The following is a 13,616-nucleotide window of genomic DNA, read 5'->3' as shown; positions in this document are numbered from 1 at the left end:
GCTCGGAGAGTTCTCTCCAAGGCGTTCTTAGGTTTAGGAAGGAAATCCTCGTTCTTTTCGCTTCTTAACTAGTTATCTATTCAGTTTCCCTACTTCCTTCTTTTTAAACCTCTGCTTATCTTTAGCTAATTCCCTCTTACTGAGCTTCACTTGTCCCATCCCCCGCCCCCTATCTTCTCTTTGTGAACAGGGTTTGCCATGAACAAGCAAGAGTTATTTATGTTACATCCGTGTGCTGTAACTGATATTAGTAAAAAAAATACTATGTTTTATATATTTTCACATGTTGCTAATGTGGTTGGATAAGACTGATTGTTGCATCCCTCCCCCAGTTTTATTAGTAGTGTCTCATGCACTCCAATATAGTTCCTAGAGCCAGGAGGTACGACATGAAGAAATCTAAAACTACATCTCATAGTGTTTCCTTCTGTTAGCGCCACCTGCAGGCCACGCTAAGATTTGGCTCTTGGTGCTTCGTCCAAGTACAAAATGGACCAGAGGCAAAAGTAAAAATCTTTTGGTTTATTGTCCGCAGTAGGCCACTGTCAGCAAGCAAAGGTTGCTAGTGCAGAGAGTAATACAACATTATGACACACACGTGACATACAGCAGTTGCTTAATATAATAATAAAATGCACTAATGACACATACGTTAGTATAATCAATACATTGGAATGTGGACTGGCAATACATTGGCTGTTGGCATCTCTTTGAAATGCGTGGACACTCTTTGAAATGCATGTTGTACAGATATGCATAGATGTCAGATTGTCATCATTACTTTAGGACATACATTCTATTAACATACCCTCCGGGATACCCACTGTACTAGTCCTTGTGATGTTCTATAAACAATGGACATCAGATATCTCTGTTGGCGCTTCAAGTTCTTCTGTGTGTGTGTGTGTGTGTGTGTGTAAAGTGCTGTCAAGTCGCAGCCGACTTATGGCGACCCCTTTTGGGGTTTTCATGGCAAGAGACTAACAGAGGTGGTTTGCCATTGCCTTCCTCTGCACAGCAACTCTGGTATTCCTTGGTGGTCCCCCATCCAAATACTAACCAGGGCTGACCCTGCTTAGCTTCTGAGATCGGACGAGATCAGGCTAGCCTGGGCCATCCAGGTCAGGGCTCAAGTTCTTCTAGCTATGCATAGTATGCAGTTCTTTACACAAACTCCCTTTGGCATTTTCTCGAGGAACTTTTCCCTGTCGGCATTCCTTTCCCACAACACTCCACCCCAGTCGGGCAGAGTGTCATCATGGCATGGGTTTGTACAAAATCGAATATAGAAAAGGACTGATTCGAAATCTAATGTGGCGTGTCCCCTATCACTTCTTTTCAACAACATGTTGCTTTAATTGAGAAAGGTAGTACAGCAAAAACCTTGTTCCCTGGCGTTTATGGGGAATGGGGGTTAACCAGATACGGCGCCGCTTTCGCCCTCTCAACAGGCTGCAGGTCCCACGGGGTGGCCGCCGCCCGCTTTGAGCCGCTTGCCACTGCTAGTATGAGCCACTTAATAAGGTGTAGTGGTTAAGAGCGGTGGTTTGGAGCGGTGGGCTCTGATCTGGAGAACCGGGTTTGATTCCCCACTCCTCCACATGAGCGGGAGACTCTAATCTGGTGAGCTGGGTTGGTTTCCCCGCACCTACACATGAAGCCAGCCGGGCGACCTTGGGCTAGTCACACTCTCAGCCTCACCTACCTCACATGGTGTCTGTTGTGGGGAAGGGGAGGTGATTGTAAGCTGGTTTGATTCTGCCTTAAGTGGTAGAGAAAGTCAGCATATAAAAAAACAACTTGGCATGCTGGTTAACTGAGTGCCGGATAATAGAGCTTTTGCTGTATTTGGTGAGAAGAAGAAGAGTTGGTTTTTATACCCCGATTTTCTGTACCTCTTAAGAGGAATCAAACCAGCTTACAATTGCCCTCCCAGCATGGTGTAGTAGTTAAGAGCGGTGGTTTGGTTAAGAGCGGTGGACTCCGATCTGGAGAACTGGGTTTGATTCCCCACTCCTCCACGTGAGCGGCGGACGCTAATCTGGAGAAACGGGTTGGTTTCCCCACTCCTCCACATGAAGCCAGCTGGGTGACCTTGGGCTAGTCACAGCTCTCGTAGAGCTCTCTCAGCCCCACCTACCTCACAGGGTGTCTGTTGTGGGGAGGGGAAGGTAAGGTGATTGTAAGTCAGTTTGATTCTCCGACATTTAATTTAAGTATGTATACAAAAACCAACTCTTCTTCTTCTTCTCTCCCCACAACAGACACCTTGTGAGGTAGGTGAGCCTGAGAGAGTTCGGAGGGAACTGTGACTAGCCCAAGGTCACCCAGCAGGCTTCGTGTGGAGAAGCGGGGAAACAAATTCCGTTCACCAGATTAGAGTCCACCGCTCTTAACCACTACACCACACTAGTGTTGTAAGAGGCTGTAACTGTATGTAAGACTGTAACTAACTCTCAATCTCCTGCACTAAATATAGTGTTGATGGACTCTATAGTTGAAGCTTGCTTCTTTCTAGAAGCGTAGTCCCCAATGGCCTGTACAGACTGATGGCTAAAGATCAATTGTGGCCAAGATTTTGCAGAAAGAAAAATGACTCCTGAGTCCTTACAAATAATGAAGCTTCTGCTGCTTATGTATTTTTAGAAATCCATTTTTACACTTGTTGTATAAGCATTTTTAATGCACCTATGACCTTAGTAGCTGGCAAGGAATTTAATTATAACTGAGGAGGAGTCAGATAGTATCTGTGCTTGGATTTGAAATGTCAGATGATTAAATATATTGGCAGTAAATATGTGCATATGCCGATCAAAGATAAAAATACTGAAAACTAATTTTACAAGATTGGGAATGCCACATTTAATTAAACTGTGTGGTTGTTCTGATCAGGGAAAGTTTATTGTGATCCATTTGGCACAACAATACAGGTAAAAAGCATGCCAACTCTCAATAAAGTTAATATTATAAAATACCCTCTGCAGAACTGTGTTACAGTAAATTGACCGCACAACGTGCTGCAGCTGCTGTCTAGAAAGTACTTGCAAGTTCTAGCTGCTGCCATGCTATGTATGATCTGGGCAGAAAAAAATGTTTTGCTCCTGACCAAAGACAAACCCAGCTTAGCCCCTAGGTAAAGGTAGTCCCCTGTGCAAGCACCAGGTCATTCCTGACCCATGGGGTAACATCACATCCTGACGTTTACTAGGCAGACTGTGTTTACGGGGTGGTTTGCCATTGCCTTCCCCAGTCATCTCCACTTTACCCCCAGCAAGCTGGGTACTCATTTTACCGACCTTGGAAGGATGGAAGGCTGAGTCAACCTTGAGCTGGCTACCTGAAACCGACTTTTGTCGGGATTGAACCAGAACCAACCAGAACCAACGGGTTAAAATTAAATCAAAAGAGTTTCCATCTAGACATTAGGAAGAATTTTCTAACAGCAGTTCCTCAGTGGAACAGGCTTCCTCGGGAGGTGGTAAGCGCTTCTTCCGTGGAGGTTTTTAACATCTGTCAGTAATGCTGATTCTATGACCTTAGGCAGTTCATGAGAGGGAGGGCATCTTGGCCATCTTCTGGGCATGAAGTAGGGGTCGCTGGGGGTGTGTGGGGGAGGTAGTTGTGAATTTCCTGCATTGTGCAGGGGGTTGGACTAGATGACCCTGGTAGTCCCTTCCAACTCTATGATTCTGTGATTCAGGTCATGAGCAGAGCTTTTGACTGCAATACTGCAGCTTACCACTTTGCGCCATGGGTCTCCTAGCTTAGCCCCTAGAAACAGTTATATAAGGTGGGGTGGATCCAACCATCCTCCAAGTAGCCTTCTTCTGATTTAAGTTGCTCTTCCTCCAATGGAAGAGTTACTTACGTTTCAGGAAGGTTCCTTAGACCGGAGGAAAGCTTAAAACTTGAGCCAAGGTTCTCATTTGCTTACACTGGATGCAAAATCTGAGGTAGACTTTTATTTACTTCAGTCAGCCCTGGCTGCGGCCTGGTGGAATGCGCTGCCTAGTGACATCAGGGTTATAACTGGTTATATGGGGGGGGACCTGCCTGGTTGTATATAACATTTTGTCTCAGCGGGTGCTGTGGAGATTAGAGCACTATTTATTTGTTTGTTTATTTTGTGATTTATTGCTTGCCCTCTGCGGCCAAAGCCGGATCAGAGTGGGTAACATCATATAAAAGCATTAACACATCAATAATAAAAATCTAAAATTAGAACAATAAAATCCCAATTAAAACTTAAAAATACAAAATTATGAAATTTCAAATGGCGCCTAACCGCAACTCGTATTGCTGGGTATTTGCAACAGGTTCTATTTTCTGTTTTGGCTTGTGAATTATGTGTTGGATTGTGGTTTTAGATGTTTTTAACAGATATTTGTGTGTGTATTTTTGCGTTTACTGTTGTTCCCTGCCCTCAGCCTGGTTTCGGCCGGAGAAGGTGGGTTATAAATATAAATATAAACCCTGTGAGGTAGTTGAGACTGAGAGTGACTGGCCCAAGGTCACCCCGCAAGCTTATATGGTGGAGTGGGTTTCGAACCTGGATCTGCCAGATCCTAGTTCAACACTTTAATTACAACACCACACTGGCTGTTATGGTGTGGTCTGTGGACATGACTCCATCACGTGCTAACTACGTAGTCTGAACCACTTCAGACTAATGGTGGGAGCATGTTTTTTGAAGGCTCCCCTATGAGGAAAGGCTGAGGGACTTGGGAATGTTCAGTCTGGAGGAGGGGAGGTTGAGGGGGGACATGAATGCTCTCTGTAAGTATTTGAAGGGCTGTCACTTAGAGGAGGGCAGGGAGCTGTTCCTGTTGGCCGCAGAGGATAGGACTCGCAATAATGGGTTTAAATTATGGTTGGAAAAGTACCGTCTGGGTATTAGGAAAAATATTTTTACAGTAAGAGTAGTTCAGCAGTGGAATCAGCTGCCTAGGGAGGTGTTGCGCTCCCACTCACTGGCAGTCTTTGAGCAGAGGCTGGACAAACACTTGTCAGGGATGCTCTAGGCTGATTCTGCATCGAGCAAGGGGTTGGACTAGATGGCCTGTATGGCCCCTTCCCACTCTATGATTCTGTAAGATTTCTTTGCTCGTAGAGGCAGATGGGCTAGCCTGATACCCTTCTCCCTGATAGCTAGCTAGCGGGGGTTAGCTGTCTTTCAGTCATGCAATCCTTCAGCTATGTTCTGAAGTAGTACGATGCAGAAAAAGTCTGCGCTAGCCATTTGTTTAGATTGAGCCATGTCGAGCTGCATCTCTCCTAACTATCAAGAATACTGATATGGGTTTTTTTAAATTCGTCTCGGACTGTATTAAAAAATTTGATCTGATTTGATACTGATATGGCTAGAGCTCCAAAATTTCTGGAAATGTGGAATCCACGGAGAGGGGGAAAACAGAAATTTTTGAAAAAATGAAATATATGCAGTACTTTTTTTTCCTTTTCAGACATAAAAATATTACATTTTTATCTTGTTAAAGCAGTATCAGAGATAACTTGGCATGTAAAATTCTACTGCTTGGTGAGTTTATGAGAGTTCTACAAGTGTATAGATGCCTCAGTTTTCGAAAAGTAATGAATATCCCAAATATCAGGGTGTGTGTGTGAAAAATGCTGCACCCAGTGCTACCTTAGCATACGTATGTTAGTTTTTGTTATCTGAGAGGTAGGGAATAATACAAGTTGAAACTATAAAAACACACACATTGTAGTAAACAAGTGTATTATTTGGACAAACAGTCTTATAGTAACAATGCAACTAACAGCATATTTGGATGTCAGGCTGAACATATTTGGATGTCAGGCTGAACTTATTTCTTCAATGCTATATAATTGTACACATCATAGCAGATTTGTTGGGAACAAAATTAGTCACATTTAATCACAGCTTGTTTTCAAGGTTATGGTGTTACAGGCTTTGACATATTAGGGCATATAAACTACTGTATTAATGTTGTACATGTGCAGAATTGTTCAATGTAAAACCCTAACAGCTTATAAAAGCCCATTTAAAAAGATACAAGCCTGAGCATTCTTGGCCAAGGACAAATGGGACAAGCCAGAACAATGCTTGCACCTTATCCTTGAAAGACTTTAATGTCACCGAACTCAATGCTTGTCCTTTATCCTTGAAGGACCTAGAATACTGTTAGCATTCTATCCTTGAAGGGTCATGCAGGAATTCCACTTGTATTCCTGTACTAAAAGGACATCACTTTCACAAACGCCTGTCCTACAACCTTGTATTTTGCTGACTAATGTACTGTAACATTATATTGGGTTTTAATATGATAAAATGATGGTAGAAACTTATAAATAGGTTCATTTTATTCGTATTATCTAGGAGATAAGAATGATGGTAAAATTAAAAATATAGAGAGAACATGACTCAAAACTGACTGTTTAAAGTTTAGCAAAATAGCTGGTGGAAGGGGAAGTCCTTATATGGTAGACTAAAGGGAAGCTCTGTGAGTAAAGTAGTTGAGTCCTGCTTAGTGGGTGACCAACTGAATAAGATAATATACCACTTCTCTGGAAGTGGTCGATTCTAAGAGTATAGTCATCTGAAACGCACTGACCCGCTTCATTGGATCTACATTATTCATATGAATGATCTAATACTGTAGATTGCTTTATGTGACTCTTATTTCTGAGTGAGTAAAACATTGTATTGAAAAGCACTTACCCAGGTGACTGTGATAGCCGAGTGGTTAAGGAGTTGGACTTGAAATCCAATAGGGTTTCCCTTCTCGGGTTCAAATCCTGCTCACAGCGAAAAACCAATGTTTTGGGATGGGTTGTGGCTCGGGGAAGAGCCTCTGTTTGGCATGTGGAAGGACCTAGGTTCAATCCCCGGTGTGAGGTGGGTTTTTTGGGGGGGGAGGGGCTGTGGCTCAGTGGTAGAGCATCTGCTTGTCATGCAGAAGGTCCCAGGTTCAATCCCCGGCATCTCCAGTTAAAGAGACTAGGCGAGTAGGTGATGTGAAAGACCCCTGCCTGAGATCTTGGAGAACCGCTTCTGGTCTGAGTAGACAATACTGACTTTGATGGACCAAGGGTCGGATTCAGTATAAGGTAGCTTCATGTGTTCATGTGTGTTCACTCATTTCAAAAGAGAGGATAATTTGCAGCAGTTGATTTATTGCTCCCTTAAAGGGTGATGGTGGAAATAACTGTCTTTTTCAGAATATTTCTGTCCCCACCCATCTCTAGATATGACTGTCCTCAACATGTGTAACCCCCTCTGCCACTTTTATGGGGGGAAATGGTATCTTCTAGAGGGTTGTTGCAAGTTCTCTGGGCTTGTTTAACTAATCTAAGTTACGTAAAGTGCATTTTTGACAAAATGCTAAAACTTAGAGAATAAAAACAGCTTGAAGTGCAAATTAACTTCCATTTCACATTGTACATACTTAACAGAAAAACCCCTCAACGTAAATGGAAGCTCGTAGAGATGCACCACCACCATTTGAGAACAAAAAATTCATTACTGTTGGTGCAGATGTGAACGAGTCACTTGAACCGAGTTAATCTTACTTCACACGGGTAGAGCCTTGAAGTACACCATTTTTCTTAACTGTTGCTCAGCAGAGAGAAATGTTGAATGGTTTCATCTTCCTCCTATCGCCTTGTATGAATTGCTGCAGTGTGGAAATACTGCTATCAGGAGAAGTCTTCAAAAACCTATTTGCGGTTTTGAAACCGGAGATGAAGGAAGATGAACAGGAACAAGGGGCTACTTTCTCTTTTGTGTTAGATTACAGAACCAGCATCATTAGGTAGATGAGGGAGATAAATTCTGATGCATTTTCCTGCAAGCTAAGAGAGCAGAGCTAAGAACATCGATACTTGTGGTTTTGGACACGCAGTAATTATTGGGGGGCAATGGGAGAGTGCGCTTAAGTCATGTGTCCTAATTGTGATCCGTTGTAATAATTTCCACATCTTCTATGACACTGATAGGCCCAAGGAATTATCCTTGAATTGCGCATAGGGTTACCAGCCAGTGGCTGTCAGCCAGCAGGCGGAAGTGGGGGGTTGATGCTGTGCCAGTTGTGCAACATCACTTCTGGTGAATACCTGGAAACGATGTCATGTTGGCATGCTGTTGATGCAGCGCTCTAGGATTTGGGCAAATATGGCTTTGCCATAAAGTGTGGGCCGGATCTTAGAGCACTGTATCGTGTCATACCAGCAAAGTGACATCACTCTGGGTGTTCGCTGGAAGTGACATCACAGAAATGTCATCATACTGCTTGGGACAGTGCCATTTTGGAAACCTCTTCCCTCCTGTTGCCCTCAGTGGGGCAGTGGGTAACAGAGAGGGAGACGGGGAGGTCTCCTTTATTGTGCATATTGGGAGAGAAAAGTGGAAATATGGAACTTCAAATTCAGATCTTAGAAGTGTATTATTTATTAAATGATGTATACTTTTTCTTTCTTTTTTTAAAGTTTTTATTGGACTTTTAGGGTACAAAATAAAACAGGAAAGGGAAAGGGGAGAGGGAAGAAAAAATAAACATACCGTATTTTTCGCTCCATAAGACGCACCTAGTTTTTAGAGGAAGGAAAACAAGAAAAAATATTCTGCCGAATAAAGACCCAAGTCCGGTTTCCAGGGAGTCCCTAGAAGCCGGGCGGGGGTCTTTAAACTGCTCTGCGCTGCCTGCCTAGGCAGCACAGAACAGTTTTACCTCCTCCCCCACTTCCCGGTCCAAGGCTCAGCTGTTGGGCGGGGACCCGCTCGGCTTCTAGGGACTCCCTGGAAGCCGGGTGGGGGCGGGGGGGTCTTGAAAGGCCCCAGGTTCAATCTCTAGCATCTCCAGTTAAAGAGCCCGGGCAGGTAGGTGATGTGAAAGACCCTTGCCTGAGACCCTGGAGAGCTGCTGCCGGTCTGAGTAGACAATACTGAATTGGATGGACCGAGGGGGGGGGGTCTGATTCATTAGAAAGCAGCTTCATGTGTCCATGTGTATTTTGGAGGGGGCTGTGAGCTCAGTGGCGGAGCCTCTGCTCAGCATGCAGGAGATCCCAGGTTCAATCCCCAGCGGCATCTCCAGTTAAAGGGACCGGGCAGGTAGGTGATGGGAAAGACCCTTTCTGCCTGAGACCCTGGAGAGCCATGGGGAGGGGGATGTGAGCTCAGTGGTGGAGCCTCTGCTGGGCATGCAGGAGCTCCCAGGTTCAATCCCCAGCGGCATCTCCAGTTAAAGGGACCGGGCAGGTAGGCAATGGGTAAGATCTCAGCCTGAGACCCTGGAGAGCCATGGGGAGGGGGCTCTGAGCTCAGTGGTGGAGCCTCTGCTGGGCATGCAGGAGGTCCCAGGCTCAATCCCTAGCGGCATCTCCAGTTAAAGGGACTAGGCAAGTAGGGGATGGGAAAGACCCTTGCCTGAGACCCTGGAGAGCCATGGGGAGGGGGCTGTGAGCTCAGTGGTGGAGCCTCTGCTGGGCATGCAGGAGGTCCCAGGTTCAATCCCCAGCGGCATCGCTAGTTAAAGGGACAAGGCAAGCAGGTGATGGGAAAGACCCTTGCCTGAGACCCTGGAGAGCCATGGGGAGGGGGCTGTGAGCTCAGTGGTGGAGCCTCTGCTGGGCATGCAGGAGGTCCCAGGTTCAATCCCCAGCGGCATTTCCAGTTAAAGGGACTAGGCAAGCAGGGGATGGGAAAGTCCCTTGCCTGAGACCCTGGAGAGCCATGGGGAGGGGGCTGTGAGCTCAGTGGTGGAGCCTCTGCTGGGCATGCAGGAGGTCCCAGGTTCAATCCCCAGCGGCATCTCCAGTTAAAGGGACTAGGCAAGTAGGGGATGGGAAAGACCTCAGCCTGAGACCCTGGAGAGCCGCTGCCGGTCTGAGTAGACCAGTACTGACTTGGATAGACCGAGGGGGGGGGGGGTCTGGTTAAGCAGAAGGCAGCTTCCCGAGGAGGGGCCCGTGGCTCAGTGGCAGAGCCTCTGCTTGGGCATAGCAGGAGGCCCCCGGTTCAATCCCCGCGGGGCGCCTCCGCTCCCACCCGCCCCTGGCCCAGGCAAGCCCGGCGCTGCCAGGCCTCCGCCTCCCCCCCCACTCGCTGCACGGAGGCCGGGCGGGGCGCGCGGAGAGCGAGGCCGGATCCCGCCGCCGGGACGATCTGCCCGCCCCTCCCTCCTTCCCTTCCGCTCGGCCGGCCTCCGTGCAGCGGGGATCGCCGAGGGGGAAGTGGGAGAGGGGAAAAAGGAAGGCCGGGGGTGGGGGGGGTAGGCCTGAGGGGGAGATGCTGCCTTCGCCCGCGGGGGGAGGGGAAGCCGGGGCGGGGGCCGGGGTGGGGGGAGGGGAAGCTGGGGCGGGGGGAGCCCCTTCTGAGGAGACTCTCTTTCCCTCTCGGGCGGCGAAGGAAGCCAGGCCGCGGGTCTGCTTATCTCCAGCGCCGGCCGCCCAGGAGCCCAGCAGCAGAAGCCGCCCCAGCACCACCATCTTTGATCCCCGGCCCAGGCCTCCTTCTTGGGAGGACTCCCAGAAGGGGGGCGGTGGGGGTTTAAACCTCCCCCCCCCGCGCTTCCCGGCCCTGAAGCGCCCCCTCCCAAGCTGAGCCCCCTCCCCCTCAGGCCTACCCCCCCCCCCACCCCCGGCCTTCCTTTTTCCCCTCTCCCACTTCCCCCTCGGCGATCCCCGCTGCACGGAGGCCGGCTGAGCACCCTGCCCGGCCTCCGTGCAGCGAGTGGGGAGGGGGGGAGGCGGAGGCCTGGCAGCGCCGGGCTTGCCTGGGCCAGGGGCGGGTGGGAGTGGAGGCGCCCCGCAGGGACTGAACCGGGGGCCTCCTGCTATGCCCAAGCAGAGGCTCTGCCACTGAGCCACGGGCCCCTCCTCGGGAAGCTGCCTTCTGCTTAACCAGACCCCCCCCTTGGTCCATCCAAGTCAGTACTGTCTACTCAGTACTGTTGTACTGAGTACAGTTCCTCAGTTCCTGAGGCTCAGGAACGGGAAGCACGCGGGGGGAGGGGAGGTTAAACTGCTCTGCGCTGCCTAGGCAGGCAGCGCAGAGCAGTTTAAATACCCCGCCTCCCAGCTGGCCGTCCGGGCGGGGAAGGCGGGCTGGCGGGAGGGGTGGGGGTCCGCACATTCACTCCATAAGACGCACCGACGTTTCCCCTCACTTTTGAGGAGGAAAAAAGTGCGTCTTATGGAGCGAAAAATACGGTATATTCCTGTGACAAACCACCAGATCTGATACCTGACATTTTAACACATCATATTTCTAAACTTAAATTGAAATGTTCATTACAGTTCTATTCTAAATGCCGCCTAGATAGGGGAATCAGGTCATCTCTCCTACGAATGTTTTCAGATGGAGATGGTAGTTCCTCTGTGGGCATTCTGCTTTAGGACACATGCTCAGTGAACTACTCAGTCTGCTCTGTGAAACTACTCAGTCTGCTCTAACCATATATGGCTTGGGACCAACATAACCCAAAGGACCACCTACTCCCCTGTAAACCTGCCCGACTGTTACAGTAATCTTTGGAGGCCCTGCTTTAGGTGTTCCCACCTTCTGAGATTAGGTGGGTGGCATCCCGGCAGAGGGCATTCTTGGTCATGGCACCAAAGCTCTAAAACTCTTCCCCTCCTCCCTCAGGAGATTCTTCTGTCCCCTTCTGTTGCCATCTTCTGCCGGCGGGTGAAGACTTTTCTTTTTTGTTTAGTTGGGCATCTCCTCAGTGATCTGTCCTTCCTAACCAATGTTTTGTATTTTGTATATACTTTGTGTGTGTTTTTTAAACTCTTTTTAAAGTTTTAATGAGAGGTTTATTGTTTTGGTTTTATAATGTATTTTATTATGTATATTTTAAATCAGGGATGGGGAACCTCAGGCCCGGGGGCCGTATGCGGCCCCCGAGGACATTTTTTTGTGGCCCTCGGGGAGCTCCGGGGCCCCACCGTGGAGGCTCAGCACAGGGCAGCCCTCCCTGAGGGTGTTCCTGGGGCCACGGCTTGCAAGGGCGCTGCGGCGCCCTTTGGACCTCCTCTCGCCAACTGACGGCTGTTGGTCGGCAAGAGGATGGGGAGGGACACTTCCCCCAAGGCTGCCCCCTATCACTGCAGTGTGCAGGAACGCCGGGGCACACTGTAAGCCCCTCTTGCTGGCTGTCGGCTGTTGAACAGCGAGAGGGAGGGGGGGGAAAGAGGCCCACGGCTCCTGGCGGCAGAGCATGCGCGCAGGAGCCGATCGGGCTTCGCGGGGCCTTTTGTGGACTCTGGGGGTGGGAAGGCATGGAGCCTGGGGCCAGGTCGCGTGGGGCCAGCAGGTGTGTGTGTGTGGGGGGGGAGGCTTCTCTCTCTCTCTCTGTCCCTTTCTTTGTCTGTCTCCCTCCGTCGTTTTCTTTCTCCCCCTCTTTCCATTTCTTTCTCCCTCTCTCCCTTTTACTCTTTCTCTGTTTTCCTTCCTTCCTCCCTTGCTGATCGACAGCGGGCTGCACCCCCCTGGCACCTCGTTTGCTCGGGCCCCCCGCTGGCTGCCCTCCCGCCTGCGGGAGAGTGGGGGCGCCCTCCAGGCCTTCTCTGCATGGTCTCCCCTGGGGTTGCCAACCTCCAGGTGGTGGCCGGAGACCTGGCAACCCTAGCCTCTCCCCCACCACCGGGAGATCTACACCTGGTATGGCCCCCGAATGATGTTATAAATGTGCAAATGGCCCTTGGCAGGAAAAAGGTTCCCCACCCCTGTTTTAAATGGTTGGCAGCCTTTGTAAGGGCAGAAAGGAGGGATATAAAAATATATACATAAAGGTCCCCTGTGCAAGCACTGGGTCATTCCTGACCTATGGGGTGACGTCACATCCCGACGTTTACTAGGCAGACTTTGTTTACGGGGTGGTTTGCCAGTGCCTTCCCCAGTCGTCTTCCCTTTACCCCCAGCAAGCTGGGTCCTCATTTGACTGACCTCGGAAGGATGGAAGGATGAGTCAACCTTGAGCCGGCTACCTGAGACCAACTTCTGTTGGGATCAAACTCAGGTTGTGAGCAGAGCTTAGACTGCAGTACTGCAGCTTACCACTCTGCGCCACGGGGCTCTTACCACATACATACATACATACATACATACATACATACATATATATATATATATATATATATATATATATATATATATATATATATATATATATATAAAGCTGGTGAGGACACATGATGTCCAAGGAAGATTTTAATATACGGGTAAGTTCATGAGGGATGGGTGATCCTTAAGGTATCTGCCCCCAGCACAAAACATTAGAGCAGTGGTTCTCAACCTTTTTTGCTTCATTCCCCTCTTTCACCATTGTTCAGAATATAATTCCCCCTTCCCAAGATAGTCATAAACTTTATTGAATGCCGCAGATTGAATTAAAAACAAACTACAATTTTACAGATTGTACATAATCTACAGGACATCACACTTTGCTGAATAGTGGTCCCAGTTCCCCCCTGGAACCCTAAAATCCCCCCCTTGTTGAGAACCCATGCATTAGAGGATAGTGTAATTACATCTGCCATTGGACTAGGAACTGAGGACCCCACTTACAGGTTCCCATTCAGCATCTTACTGGGTGACCTCAGGTCAGTCCACCTCTCTGCCCAATAGGGTTGTT

General features: G+C 48.6%; 1 protein-coding gene and 2 non-coding genes across 3 annotated transcripts in view; all 3 read left to right on the top strand.

Moving 5' to 3' along the window:
- The window catches only part of TNKS (tankyrase), a 113,747-nt gene that overhangs the window by 44,935 nt on the left and 55,196 nt on the right, over positions 1-13,616 (top strand). The gene's annotated exons all lie outside the window — the stretch shown is intronic.
- TRNAS-UGA (transfer RNA serine (anticodon UGA)) lies at positions 6,708-6,789 on the top strand. Its single transcript has one exon. It is a non-coding gene; the product is annotated as a tRNA-Ser (tRNA).
- Positions 6,898-6,969, top strand: TRNAD-GUC (transfer RNA aspartic acid (anticodon GUC)). The gene has a single exon. It is a non-coding gene; the product is annotated as a tRNA-Asp (tRNA).

This window comes from Euleptes europaea, chromosome 4 (genome assembly GCF_029931775.1).
Source record: "Euleptes europaea isolate rEulEur1 chromosome 4, rEulEur1.hap1, whole genome shotgun sequence".
In the NCBI taxonomy this organism is placed as follows: Eukaryota; Metazoa; Chordata; class Lepidosauria; order Squamata; family Sphaerodactylidae; genus Euleptes; species Euleptes europaea.
This window is presented reverse-complemented; position numbering and strand designations above follow the sequence as displayed.